This window comes from Phyllostomus hastatus, unplaced genomic scaffold (assembly GCF_019186645.2).
Source record: "Phyllostomus hastatus isolate PE091 unplaced genomic scaffold, TTU_PhHast_1.1 phas_contig_210, whole genome shotgun sequence".
Classification (NCBI taxonomy): domain Eukaryota; kingdom Metazoa; phylum Chordata; class Mammalia; order Chiroptera; family Phyllostomidae; genus Phyllostomus; species Phyllostomus hastatus.
Window position 1 is genome coordinate 89,214 of NW_025333737.1, and position 11,682 is coordinate 100,895.

General features: G+C 45.1%; 1 pseudogene; it reads right to left on the minus strand.

The window, feature by feature from the left end:
* Positions 1–1,979: 1,979 nt before the first annotated feature.
* On the minus strand, positions 1,980–9,954 carry LOC123816805 (annotated as a pseudogene).
* Between the last annotated feature and the right edge of the window lie 1,728 nt (positions 9,955–11,682).

The window sequence follows — 11,682 nt, forward strand, 5'->3', positions numbered from 1 at the left end:
GGGTAATTTGGGGCAGGACATTACAGTGAAGACTGTAATATCCTCTACTGATATCCCAGTGAAGACTAGGAATATCCTCTACTATGTGCAGGGCATTACCTTATGGGGAATACAGGAATGATGAGGGCTTAGTTTCAACTCAGAGTGATCTCATATATCTCTGATGAAAAAAAGAACATATAACCCAAAGTCCCCCAAACCACACCAGCTTTGGCAGTAAAGTCACACTAACACTAATACTAGAAGTTTACAGGATCAAATTTTTGAACTTGTCCAACCACAGGACCACAGTCCCAGCATTATCCAGATATATCCAATTATAGCACAGGGAGATCACTCGTGTCCTCTGACACTCACAAACTCATGTTTCTAAGCACTAGCCTTCTCTAAGCCTGCTGCATTAAGCCAGGAGACACTCTGGTTGAGGTTGCCCGTTACCTGATGCACTGCCAGTCAGAACTCCCTGCTTTAATACTAACCCACAGTCCCTCTGGACACAGCCCCAGTGTTCCAGGCAAAAACAGCAAAAAGATTCCTTTCCTTTGAGCCGGGGAGCCTTTTATCCCTTGGGCTCCAAAGCAATACTGCCTCTCTTGACTCTTTCCTGCATTACTTTTCTCTGAATGATGCCAGACTGCCTCTTGGGAAGCCCATTCTTTTACTTCTGTGGCTCCTCACTTCCCATCTCTGTTTCATGCAACCACTCCATCCCTCCCTCTAAATAAAACTTTTGAGCATCTCAACACACACTCATGAACAAGAGTGGTGGTGGAGCCAGGAGAAGAAGAGGAGGTAACTGTGAGACTCAGTCTCTACATGCCTTGTGAAAATGTAAGGAATAGAAAGTGAATAGTAACTGATGAGATGGTTAGTCACTGGGTTGTGGCAGTTTCAGAGAGAGAGCAATCTTTTACAGATCCAGCAGAGCCAGCATTTGGCCTAGACTTTGACAGGTATAGTTGAATCGATTTGAAGTTCTTTCAGTCATTCATCAATTGAATGATTGTCCATTAGGGGCCTCAAACTGTGTTACAAACATGAATAAGGAGCTCACAGTTTACTGAGGGAAGTAGACAAAATTATAATAAATGCAAACAGACCTAACTCATCACTTAAAAAGCCATGTTTAACAGCAGAAAAGAAACAGACTCATAGCTACAGAAAACATTTTGACTGTTGTCAGATGGGAGGAGTGTTTGGGGGGATGGGTGAAAGAAGTGAAGGGATTAAGAAGTACAAGTTGGTTGTTAGAGAACAGTAATGGGGATGTAAAGTACAGCATAGTGAATATAGTCAATATTATTCTAATAACTAGATATGGTGCCAGCTGGGTGTGAGATTTATCCAGATGATAACTTACTAAGTTAGGTAGTGTCTAATCACTGAAACTTATATAATAATGTTCACTTGAAACTTACATAATAATGTTTGTCAACTGTAATTGAAAAATAAAAATGATTTAAAAATGGAAATAAATAAATAAATATCCCCCCCAAAATAAATAAATCCTCCTTTGCCATTCCAAAAGAAAAGACTTCACTGTCTACATTTTCTTCTAGGAGTTTTATGATTTCGGGTCTTACATTTAAGTCTTCAATCCATATAAGCTTATTTTTGTATTTGGTATAAGAAAGTGTACAGATCTTTTTTTTTTTTGCATGTCTTTATCTATCCAGTTTTCCCAACACCATCTATTGAAGGCACTGTCATTTCCCCATTGTATATTCTTGCCTCCCTTGTCATAGATTAATTGGATGTCTCAAAGTGTTTCTTTGGTTTTTGTTTGTTTGTTTTTTTTTTAACTTTGTAACACTTTTATTAAGAGTGAACCACATCAGGATTCCTAAATTGTAAACAATGGGGAACTGAAGTTTCAAAGGAAACACATTAAGGATCATATATAATAGACAAAACCCCTTAAATTTTCTTACTGCCTTTAGACATCAATGCATAATACCCAAGCAAAACTGAATTCCTTATTAAGCAAACGTTTTTGCACACACTGCCTTCTCATCTTTCTGTGATTTTGTTTTCTTTCACTCTCAGCAATTCTGCCTGGATAGCTTTATCTTCTGATGCTGTCTCCCGAGTTTCTTAAAGATCAGCCAATGCCTGATTGAATTCTTTTTTATTGAATTTATTGGGGTGACACCGGTTAATAAAATTATATAGGTTTCAGAAATACAATCCTATAATACATCATTTGTGTATTGTGTTGTGTGTTCACCACCCATGTCAAGTTTCCATCCTTGATCATCTTCTTTTCATTTTGCCATCCTTGAGCTTAACAGTCCAGTGCTTTGGTATTTAATGGGTCTATTTCAAAAGCTTCCAAACAACTGTCCATGGATCCCTGCCAATTTGACATCTTCCATTTACACCCACCAATCAATATTCAGCATGCAGCCTAAAGCTACAGGTTGCAACTTCAATTTGTCTGCTTTCTCAATAACAGCCTTTGAACCTTCCACCCATCTTAAAACCTTTGTATATTGTTAATGGCCATCTTCCAGTCCTGGGATTTGAAAACAGTATTTCCTATGTTTTTTAAGTCTTCTGTTATTAATAATATTTTATCTACATCTTTGAAATCTGTATCTTCATCCTCAGGGAAAGCTGAAGGACTGTCACCAGACCACCTTTCAGGAGTATTCCCCAATCATCCTCTCTTTCAGTTCTCTGCGTTCTACGCCAATACACAGTTTGGCAGGTTTTTCACCTTTCACTTCTATGTTCTCCAGAATTTTTGCCATACCCATTCCTTCAATTATGTAGCTAAATACCACATGTCTCCCAACCAAATGAGGAGTTGGAACTGCTGTGTACAGAACTGAGAACCATTTGTGCTGCAACCTGCATTTCCCCTGCTCAATAAACCCTCTTGGTCATGCTCACGATAGAAATTTTCATCTTTTTCACCATAAATAGTTTCTCCACCTGTCCCACTCTGATTTGAGAAGTCTCTACTCTGAATCACAGAGTTCTTAATAATTCAATGAAATGGGTATTCTTTGAAATGGAGAATGTGGACCAAAAAGAGGAGAGGAGCCACATAGTAACCCTGACAAACTGTGGAGAGGCCTGTGTGGTGCACTTACAAACCCAGAGACCAGAAGCAACCACAGATGATGGTCTGAAATCAAAACTTTCTAACTCAAAGCAGGTCATGGCAGGTAGTCAGGTCCTAGGCTGGTATCTTCCCTGAAAAAAGTCAGTCTTTACCTTAACAGAGCTTGTCTATTGTCTTTGGAATGTCAAGGTAATTTCCTCCCCGCCTCCCACTCCCCACCAGGACCCTTGGGGCACAAGGGCACCAGAGCAGAGACCACAAGTCCCCTTGTTATTATCATGTTAATTGTGACAATTAACATCCTACACTGGTAAGTGTAAAGAAGTATGTGTCCCCTGGCTGGTGTGGCCCAGTGGATTGAATGCCAGCCTGCAAACCACAGGGTTGCCAGTTCAATTCCCAGTCAGGGCACATTCCCGGGGTTGTGGGCCAGGTCCCCAGTAGGGGGGTATATAAGAGGCAACCACACACTGATGTTTCTCTCCTTCTCTCCCTCCCTTCCCCTCCGTCTAAAAAATAAAATCAATAAAATCTTTTTTTAAAGCCGTATGTTTAAAAAAAAAGTATGTGTCTACTCACTTTACTTTTTATCCCATCCCAGAGATTCCCCCCCTTCACTTTCTTCCACCTCCCTGATCTATCACTAATGAATTTCATGTAACCCCCTTACATCTTCCTCTTTGATTCTGATGTATATAATGAGTGGTAAAACCTGTCATTCTCCAGAGCATTTTCTCAATCCATTGAGATTTTGCTTCCTGACAAATCGTCTTCAGTTTGGCTCAAATAAACTAATAAAAATTCTCTACAGCTTTTTTATCTACTCATCTACTGATAAGACAGTTGGGCTGCTTCCAAATCTTGGTTATTGAAAATAACACTGCAGTAAACATAGGGATGTATATATTCTTGCAAATTAGTGTTTTGGGCTTCTTCAGATAAATTCCCAGGAGTGGAATCGCTGGGTCACAAGGCTGTTCCATTTTTAATTTTTTGAGGTAACTCATATTGCTTTCCACTGTGGCTGCACCAGTCTGCATTCCCACCAACAGTGCACGGAGCAGTTCTCTTTTCTCCACATCCTCACAGTTCTTATTGTTTATTGATTTATTGATGACAGCCATTCTGACACGTGTGAGGTGACATCCCATTGTGGTGTGATACATCTACACCATTGAATACTACTTGGCCATAAAAAAAGAAGGAAATCTTACCCTTTACAACAGCATGGATAGATAACTGATATAAGCCAGAGATCAAGTACCATATGATACTCATAGACAAATAGACTCACAGATAGAGAACAGGCTGACAGCTGTCAGGGGGCTGAGTTGGGGGGGTTAGGTTGGGGGGGCAGGCAGATTGAGCAAAAAAAAAGACTTTTGCTACTCCTGGGATGTCCAGTATCGGGGTAGACACATGATGGAAATGCCGTTCTACAGTGGGCCCACTTCTATGCCTGACAAAGGAATCCATGCAACTGTCCAGTGTATGAACAGATGCAGGATTGCCATGGTGGGTACCACTGCTCCAGAGGGGACTGGAAGGCCCTTAGGTAATGCATTAAGAATAAGCTAGGACTATTACTCTTTTTTTTAATAGTTACTTGAAAGATTTTATGTATTTATTTTTAGAAAGAGGGGAAGGGAGGGAGAAAAAGAGGGAGAGAAACACCAGTGTGTGGTGGCCTCAAACGCACCCCCTACTGGGGACCTGGCCCACAACCCAGGCATGTGCCCTGACTGGGAATTGAACCAGCAACCCTTTCATTTGCAGGTTGGCATTCAATCCACTGAGCCACACCAGCCATGGCTAATTGTTGTATTTATTGATTTTAGAAGGTTGGGGGAAGGAAGAGGGACAGAGAAACATTGATCACATGCCCTGACTAGGGATCAAACCTGCAATCTTGGCCTATCGGGACGACCCTCTAACCAACTGAGCTATCTGGACAGGTGGACTAGTACCCATAATTCATCTGATATTAACAACACTAACCCATAAACCTGGTCTCTGACACACACGTTATCAATAACAGTGGGCAGGGGTATACTTTTCTGTCAATAGAACTACACAGGCAGCCCATCAAACTGCTGACCCAAAGGGTCCTAAAAATACCACCATAGAGCCATGGGTGACTAAGTTCAGATTGGGGCCAGATTCATACAGCTCTCTATGGTTATGGACATTTGAGCCCCCTGGGCAACCCTACATTGGGAATAGAAAAGTCACTCTAAACAGAGCCAGCCCAGTTGCACCAGAAATATGGGAGGCATATCACTGGAACTATGCAGTCATTCTGTCACACTCAATAATAACGACTAGTTTGACACTGACTGGGGTCACACCACCCAGGTATATATTGGGTAGCCCCAAATGGGATCCAATGGGTATGTGTTGCAAATATTTGGCCACAGCCCTGGCCAATGTGGCTCATTGTTTGGGCATCATCCTGCAGGATGAAACATCACAGGTTCAATTCTGTCAGGGTACATGCCTGGGTTGTGGACTCAGTCCCCAGTTGGGGTGCATGCAAGAGGCAACCAATTGACATTTCTCTCACATATCAATGTTTCTCTCCTTCTCTTTCTCCCTCCACTCTCTAAAAGCAAATAAGTAAAATCTTTTAAAAATATAAATTTGGCCTCAGCTTCCACCTGGGTGGTTGTGCTCCTGCATCCTGGTTTTCCCTGGGCACAAGGGAGAATCAGCCCCATGGTAACAGCACTGCCCAGCTTCCCTCTCCTCAAGGCCAGATGGACATGTGCTGCTTTCCACCGTTCAGGTCATTTGGCCATCATCAAGTTGCTTCTACTGGCTTGGGGACATTACAGCACACGCAGAGGTCCTTACCACATTTCCCTAGCAGGCCTCATAGGACAGCCCCCAAAGACTGTCCCTAGTGAACACCAAAGTATCTCTCATGAAAGAAGTTGTCCCCCAAAACAGGAGGCCTGGGACATTGTTACTGCCTCAAAAGGGGGCACCTGTGTCATCACCCAGGATGCTCTGTGTTCATACCTGATAAACCTGCAAATGAATCATCCCTATTAAATCACATAAAGATATAAGTAAGCATCCCACAGGATCTGACCCCCAAACTTTGGGACTTAATAAATCAATGGTTCAGATCATGATGCCCTTAACTGAAAACCTTATTATTTATGTTGGAAATCATTACTTTAATCTGTGTTTTTTCTTGAATGTGCCTATACTGTTGCTTCCAATGCAGATGATCACACCTCCACACTAGTGAAACCCCTTCCTGAGAGCTCAGTGCACATTACAAAAGAGGGGCGTGTGAGGTTGTAAGAGCTGGTCAGTGGGGTAAAGTGTTGGAGGGAGTCATCTAGCAGGCATGACCTCCAGCTGATCCTGGGGCTGGATCTGGCCAATCAGAAGCCCCTCCCCCTCCCTTGTCCTTGGACAGGGCATTTGCCTGCCTTCCCCACACTAGAAGCTACCCCAAGGACCCAGCCTTGAGACTGTACTGTGTGGTTGAGACCATCTGGGCCAAAAGCATTACTAAATCCAGGTAAGGCCTCTGGAGTAACTTTTAAGATTCTGGCAGGTGGGTGTGGAGATCTACTTGCCTCATAAGTAAATCCCCTTGCTTATTAAAACTGTCACCTACCAATCTGGAGAGGTTTGTTCTTTCTTCTTTGTTCTCTCCTTGGCCTCCATATACTGGAAACCAATTTCAGGTTTCACCCAGTGAACTCCCAAGCTTACTGACCAACAAGGCTCAAGAAGAGGTTGTTGGCCCCTAGGTGCTGCCAGCTATAGTGCACTGCAGGAGCTGGACACTGAAGAAGCTGAAGGAATCCGGGGCTGCATTAGCTGCTCCGCTGCTGGAGCCCGGCCTGAGGCCCAGGCATGCACCTGTGCTGCAAGAGTTTTCAGAGCAAGCCCAGAATCAGAAAACAAACTTCTTCTACTACAATGTCTCTTGCACCCTCTACTGGCAAAGCTTAACAAGGTGCCAGCTGACAACAGAAACATTTAAAGGACCAGATCCACTCCCCAGTCTAGGCAATGAAGGGAAAACTCCGTGCGGAGACCAGCTCAGCGGGTAGTCTTCAGGGCAAGAATAAAGCTAAACAAAACGTTATCACAAATCTGTAAGGAAAAGACCAACCACCCAAAAGAAAGGAAAGAAATACAGAGAAAAGCAGAGAGCAGAGGCAAGATAGTCAAGAGGCCTGAGGACCTTCGCTGTCTTTCCAGGGGCTCAGCTGCATCCCTAGTCTTTGATTCTGAAAGACCCTCCTGTCTCTTTTTAATAAATACCTCCTTTTTTTGTCAGCTCAAGCTGGCTTGAAGCCTGAAACAAGCCACCCTAATCAATACAAGTTAAATAAGCCACCCTAATCAATACAAGTTAAATATGTCACCCTAATCAATACAAGTTGGCCATAAGTCACTGAATTAAAATCTTAGATAATTTTATCATTGTGGAACCCTTGCATTAGCTTATAATTGTTTGTATCTGCTGGAATTTTAACCTTTCCAGTTTTGGGAAACTTTCTTCCTTAGTGGAAAATTCTACAATTACAGAAGTTAAAACCCTCTTCCATTATACTCACTACTGCTCTCTAATGGTGTAGCTGGGTTTCACCTGGGCCTCCTTGTCCTTTTTCCCCTGGACTTGTCCTTCAGATTCCTCATTAGTGATAAGTTCTTGTAAAACCTACCAACCGATATGTTAGAGCAAGGCTATAAAGACTTCCTTGTTAGTCTTACGTTTAAATTTTCTAATGTAATGTCTTGCAGGAGGTTAGTAAAATTCATCTGATCCAATAATTTGAGCAAATTTTCTACCCTCTTTCCCATAAATACACATTTCCACAATGCAGTCTTGCTGTGTCTGTCTCACCCTTCATTTGTATGTTTTCACATGGAACCATTTGTGCTGCAGCTTTGCAGCTATGAGATCTTTTTATAGGCTGTTTCATGTTATTATTCCACTTGATGGAGTCAATTCATCAACTGCATTCTTTACCTGCTGCAGTTACCAGGCTGTTTTGCCTGTAACATCATTAGCAACAGAAAACACTCGCGCTGGGGGTTGTCCTCCACTCCTCCCAGCAGCTCTGCTTTGTTCCCAGGCCGCAGGGAGGTTTCTGCAGTCTCACATCATATCTTCCATCTGATCATTTGTTTTGATTTGAAGAAAGAGGTTCCAGCTGTATTTTGAGTTTTAATTTTAATTTCATTTCGATTCTCTCAGTATCTAATTTTCCTTTTCACTAGACTCCTTCTGTTGCATGCACGATGCTCACCTTGTCTCCTGGTGTTTCTATTACAGAATGCCCTTGTGGTTCACACAGCCACAATCCATTCTCATCTTCAAGTACTCCTTACAGGCTTTGTGTTCGGTGTATATTTCCCTATTCTCTTCTCTCTAGCAATTCCCTTTCATTTTCCTGCAAGATCTTGTGTCTTGCTGGGACAGACATTTCTCTCATATGTGTGATAATGATGATGACAATCCCCTTAGGTGGGGGACCAACATCTCTCAACCCTACCTGCTCACTTTCTCACTTGGATGAGAGCTGAGTGTAATAGGAGCAAGACTGACAGAAACTGCAGACTGGGTGACCCTGATGTTTCCAGCAGGCATTATCTCTGCCTGAATAAATGAAGACTGCAGGTCCCCTTCCAGGGATCACTGCCCTTAGGTGTCATAACTACATCTCAGGGCTCCTCTCTGGAGCACAACCTCTGCTCCCATAAGCAGTGTCCACCATGGGAACCCCATGAAATGTGTGAGGGCAGGTATGTGAACAGATCGCAGCAGTAACCCACCAAGTTCACATTTCAAATTCAGGGAACCAGTGGAGTCCCAGGAGCCAGCCAGGGTGCCCCACTAGGCTTGCAGAGGCACCATTGCATCAGAACCAGCAATAAAACCAACACCCCCACCTCGTCCAGAGATGAGGAGGACTGGTTCCAAGAAGGAGGGAGGGCATTTGACACATCTCTCTACTCCTACAAGGTCGCATGGGTCCTCCAAACACATCCCCAATGGGTCATGGTATGGCAATCGTCTTAACACCGTCAAGACCACCTGTGGCTGCTCAGGTCTGGAGAAAGGAGGAGGTAGACACAGGGTGAAGAGAAAAAATGCTAAGACATGGCACAGAGTAGCAGAGGTAGCTCCCCACGGGACACTGGAGGCTTAGATGCGGGGGGATAGGGAATGTCCTGAGAGTTGAGCGGATGGGTACCAAGGAGGTAGTGGGCTTGAAATTTATACCTTTAACCAAAGACTGCAACATAGACTTCTTAGAACAGGAGCCAAGGAAGAGGAGAAATGGGTCCAGACTGAGCCCAATCTCTCATGGCAGGGGACTTGTAACAAGACAGCAGCATTTGAATGCCTGCCAAGCAAAAGAAACCAATGGAGGGTTGGTATGAGACAGAGAGGCAGAGAGAACCAAGAGAAAGGGGGCTTCAACCTCCCCCTGCACTAGTGAGGGCCTCTCTGAAATTAAGGGGAAATTCCAAATGGCCAAAATTGGGGCAGTTCATAGGGGACCATGAGAAGGTAGCTATCAGGTCTCCAGCTGCAGGGGGCATAGTTGTCCGACAGCCCCAGTTGCTGCCCTTAGAAATCGGTCATGATTTGCACCCAAGCCAGGTTTCCTGTGAGCCACTCTCACCCAGGGACTGGGTGTGGCAGAGAGAACAATTTTAGGCTCGTTCCTGTGATATGCAGGACTTCTCTGGTGGGCAACTTTGGCAAGGGAACCCTGCAGGATTTTTCTTAGCACTGGATTGCTATCAAAGGGGCCTCCATCCCACCGAGGTTCTCCCAGCTTTCCTTCACCAGGGCAGACCACATCACAGTCTGAGAGCTCACCCGCCTTCTCCAGCTCCATCCCCACGTCCTCTCACAGGTCTTGCTTCCAATAAATTCCTTTTTCCTGCCTTGGCATCTGCTTCTCAGAGCACCCCACTAACACTTTCAGGGGCTGGCTCAAAAAGAGAGGCCTCTTCTGCCTCCCTCTTCCCCACCCCAGCACCAGTGTGATAGTGCAGAGAAGGGGTGGGGGCTTGGGCATGAGACTGGGTCAGCTGGCTGTCAGAGAAAATCTGCACCAGGTGAGTCCAGCAGGCAAGGAAGACTCCATTGAACACTGTTGTGACAGGGGAGAGAGATTGGCCTCAACTCCAAACACAAGAGGGACAAGTGGGGATCTCTAGCCACCAGGCAGGGTGAGGCACTGGATGGAAAATTACTAGAGGAACTTGGTTAGGTATCAAGGGTGGAGGAAGAGCAACTTGATTGGGTATCAAAGGTGATAAGTGGGGAAGATTCTTGATAAACCAGTTTAATAGGATACTTTGCTAAAACTGGGCTGGGAAGGCCAAGGACAGACCAAAGATGACACCTCCTTGAAAAGAGGGCTCAGAGATTAGGTCAAGGAGGGGGTCCTCCCCACACACAAGGCACTGGGCCCAGCGGCTAACCTGCCCCAGGGCGAGGTGGACAGTGCTAGAATTGAATGTGAATTGAAGGTAAAACAAAGGAGACTGAGTCTGCACGGAAATGACACTGTCTTAGTAACTGATAGCTACTGCAAAGTTCAGAGAACTGGACTGCGATATTGTTACTGGCAGCTACCCAGAAGGCAAAGGGTTGGTTGGAGCACAGCTGGTAGCACCACTGGACACAGCAGGCTCTTGGGAAGTGAGATGGAGGGGAAAACTGAGCAGGGCCCCAGACGCTGCTCGGGACAGCCTTTCCCGTGTGGCAGGCAGAATAATGGCCCGAGATGTCTGCTGACTGCTGCGAGCTGCTGGACACTGAGGTGGGGGGAACAGGTTGCCGGAGTCTGAAGGTGACACCAGCTTGACAGAGCACCCCAGCTAGTGGAGGACATCTGAACGCAGACCTAGGCTGAAAGATGAGCCTGCTGAGAAGCTGAAGGTTTAGAGGGACTGGAACTGGCCCCGCTGATGGTCACCCACGCCTCCTACAGCACTTTCCCACGGATAGGAAACGTCCAACCTCCACGAAGGCTCCACAGAGTCAGGGATCCCCCAGCTTCTGGGAGGAAGGCTTGAACTCCAGAAGCAGACAACCCCTGAGGTGCAGACGGGCATGGTGGTGTTTGTGTAAAAGACGCAGCTTCATTTGCAGCCATGAGGACTCAACAGAGGGAACCTAAACCTCTGAGAGACGAGCGGCCTGACACCATGGGTTTGGGTGCGACTCCACAAGGCGTGGGTGTGAGGAGGGTGGCCGGGACACTGCAGACACGGCTCCAGCACTGTGGCTCCAGCACTGCGGCTCCAAGCTGGGCAGGGAAACCAAAGGACTGGAATGTACTCTCCCTGGCCCCTCCCGGTGCACCTGGGGCCCTACAGTCCAAACCACACCTTCATGCTGAGGTCAGCATGTCCATGTGACCCTGCATCCAATTTAGATTCCTAACTGAAACTTGATTCTGACTCTTTAAATGAAAGAGAGACAATAACACATGCCTTAATAGGTTGCTTGGATGACTGAGATAATATGATCAGTTCTGTGGAAATACTCATTTTGAAAATGGTAAGGTGGTCCAACACAATTGATATATTAGAAGAAAATATGAGTAGAACAT